We start from the raw sequence: 3,183 nt of genomic DNA, 5'->3' as shown, positions 1-3,183 counted from the left end.
CACTGATGTTAATTTCTTCCTCTGGGAAATTACATCTACCTTGGCAGGCAGGATCAAGGATACAAGAAGATTGTTGAATGAAGGGCTTCACCACTGCCTGACCCATGACAGATGCACAGTAAATATTACTTGACTTACTTCTTCCCCTCCCTTATTCCTCATCCTTCCTTCTGGAATGAGAAAGGCTTTGTACCTAGTGACTGGAATTCCAGTCATCAATAAACACCTGTAAGACCTTTCATAGAGAATTCTTTCCTTTTAACTAAAGAGGTTTTACTAGTCAGCAAGTCATATTCTCAAGAGTTTCAAGGAAAAGATATACAGATTGTTTACAAGGATGAATCTATTGTAAAAATACGTGGAAAAGGGAGGCCTTAGAAAAACAATTTCCTCCTCAGGAATGGGAGGCAAAGACACTGGGAAAATCTGCCTAACTTTGCTAAGAGCTAGAACCTTCGCTGAGTGGCCCGCCTTTTCTTTGCTTACCTGGCATTTGTATTGCTTCCAAATTGTGAACTTGCCTGGGTCCTTTTGCATCACTAAGTCTGAAGCATTGCTACTGAGCAGAATTCACAGCAGGTCATCTCAAAGATTATTGGACTCCCAAAACCCAACCTGCATGTGGTTGGTTGCAGCTTATGTACCTTCCCCTGCATAATCACTGTGCTAAGACAGCAAGCTTTAGACTGGTTTGGGAAAGACCCTCTCTTAATTCACTCCCCTCAGAGCAAAAGGCTATCTAGGCATTTGTCCCGCAAACTAGACCTCACTGGCTCTTTCCTTCTATCTTGGTCTAATGAAACATTTTCTATTCTTCTCCTATAATTACCTTGTCAAACTATTTGTCCTTGAGTAAGGGCTGCATGGAGCACTCTGAGCAGCCATTCACCAAAGTAAGTGAGATTCTAGGAGAGAAGATACTGTGTCTTTCAACCACATCATTACACAGATCTCAAAAGTGGAAACAAAGGAAAAGAGGAGAAATGAATGCCTAGATTTCTGAAGAGAATGATTAAATGAATGTTATATTATTAACATAAATAGGGAAAACAGTAGTAGGGCTTGCTGGAGATGAATTAGCAGTAGAAAAGTTGAAGAAGGTGTTTGGAGTGTCCAAATACATGTTTAAGCATGCTACAGAGAAAACAGCTTAGAGTCAGAGAATGAATGAGGTGGGGTTTTTAGTGTAATGATTCCTAAACTTCTTGCTTATAGATGACTTTGAGCATCTAATGCCAGCTATATACACTCAGAAAAAAAAATAACTACAGATGTATACACAGCTAAAATTGTACATACACTTTCAGAAGATTTCCAGAACTCCCAGGTCAAGTTCCACTGCCCCATTCCACCTAGTGAAAGATGTAAGAAAGGGAAGTCCAAGCACTGAGTCTGTACTGCATCACAACTTCATATTTCCTCCTCTTGCAGTTCATCTTCCTCACCCCAAACAAGCTTAAATTCTATGTGTGCTAAATACAGCAGTCCCCCCCTTACCCAGTTTCACTTTCTCAAGTGTCAGTTACCAGGGGTCAACTGTGGTCTGGAAGCAGAAGGTCTGGACGCATCATTAGAAAGGCAACAGTAGTCTAACGTTACAACACAGTGTCCATGCCATTCAGCTCACTTCATCTCATCACACAGGCATTTTATTAGCTCACATCATCACAGGATGAAGAAGGGTAAGTACAGTACAATAAGACTTTTGAGAGAGAGAAACCACAATAAAAGTAATAACTTTCATTACAGTGTATTGCTGTAATTATTCTATTTTATCAGAGTTATTGTCCATCTCTTACTGTGTCTAATTTATAAATTAGACTTTATTGTAGGTGTGTATGTATAGGAAAAATGAAGGTATATATAGGATTCAGGTCCTACCACGGGTTTCTGACCCCACTGAAGGTATTAGGAATATCCCCCATGGATAAGGGGGATTACTCCAGCTTCTTGCCTATCAATGCTTTTGCAAGATAATGAAAAACAAAGATTCAATGGTAAGAATTTCTAACCATTGCCAGCGAGAAAATAACCCAAGGTGTTCATTTTCTCAATTACTGTAATGTTCATTTTCTTCTTGGATGGGCGAGTGCTCCTGAGCAAACCTTGGGGCTAATTGTATATATCCTGGCATATACAATGCGCCCCAAGCCCAGAGGCAGTAGCTAGCAATTATATTTCACTGATTAATGTGCAATCATAAATTTACAGGCTTGATGGTCCAAAGAGGCTCCCTGCTGTGTAAGATAATGAATAGTAAATTGTCAGAATAATTAGCCAAGTCAGACCTCATGAGTCTACCTGTGAAATGAAAGCAACGAAACAAACAAAAAAATGCCTGTCTTTTAACAGAATCAGAGATTGAAAGATGGGATGTGGAGAAGGAACAACATAATCAAAATATTCCTCTTTGCCATTTTTGTTTAGATCACTGGCCATAGTCTCTGTATTGAATATAGTGCAGCACCTCTCAAGTTCCCCTTTCAGGGAACCAAGAATTACTCCAATTACACCAGCCACAAGTCCTTCGAGTTCAGCAGTCTACCCTCTCCAGAATTTGCCTTCAGCTGGAGACAGCTGCCTTGCCCAAGGTCAGGCTGTCTTCCAAGGGAGTGATGAGGGTAGCCCACAGTCAATGGCTGGTCAGTGCCAGATTATAAAGGCCTAGCTGCTCTCACCAGAATAAGACACAAATTGGAAAGTCCAGCCCATCTTAAAATCTCCCTAAGGGGTCAGCCAAAGCTTTGGCTGAGACTACATTGGAGAACAACTTCTACCTCTGCCCCTTTCTAGTTCTTTCCCTGCGAACACTTCTTGTAACTTCCTACACACTAATTGCTATCTGAATGTGTTTCCCAGAAAAAGTACAACTTGCAGCACTGACAAGTCACAATCAGCATCAGGGTTACTACAAAGAAATGTCTTTGGCACAAACAATAGTCTATTCAATTCAGTTTAACAAATGCCTACTGTGTTCATGGCAAGTCTGAAAATACACCAAAGGAAGTTTTTCCTTGAGATTTTCCTGTGAGAATTTTTTGTTATTTGTTCAGTTGGTTGATTTGGTTTGTTTAATCTTGTGAATCAGGTATAATTGACACCGACTTCTAAAGTGATTCTTCTGAGTAAATTCACCTCCTTTTGGATTTTCTCGCAGTCTAAACTAAAAAAAATAATACAGGC

Source organism: Manis pentadactyla, chromosome 3 (genome assembly GCF_030020395.1).
Source record: "Manis pentadactyla isolate mManPen7 chromosome 3, mManPen7.hap1, whole genome shotgun sequence".
NCBI classification, from domain to species: Eukaryota; Metazoa; Chordata; class Mammalia; order Pholidota; family Manidae; genus Manis; species Manis pentadactyla.
Note: the sequence above shows the minus strand (reverse complement) of the source record.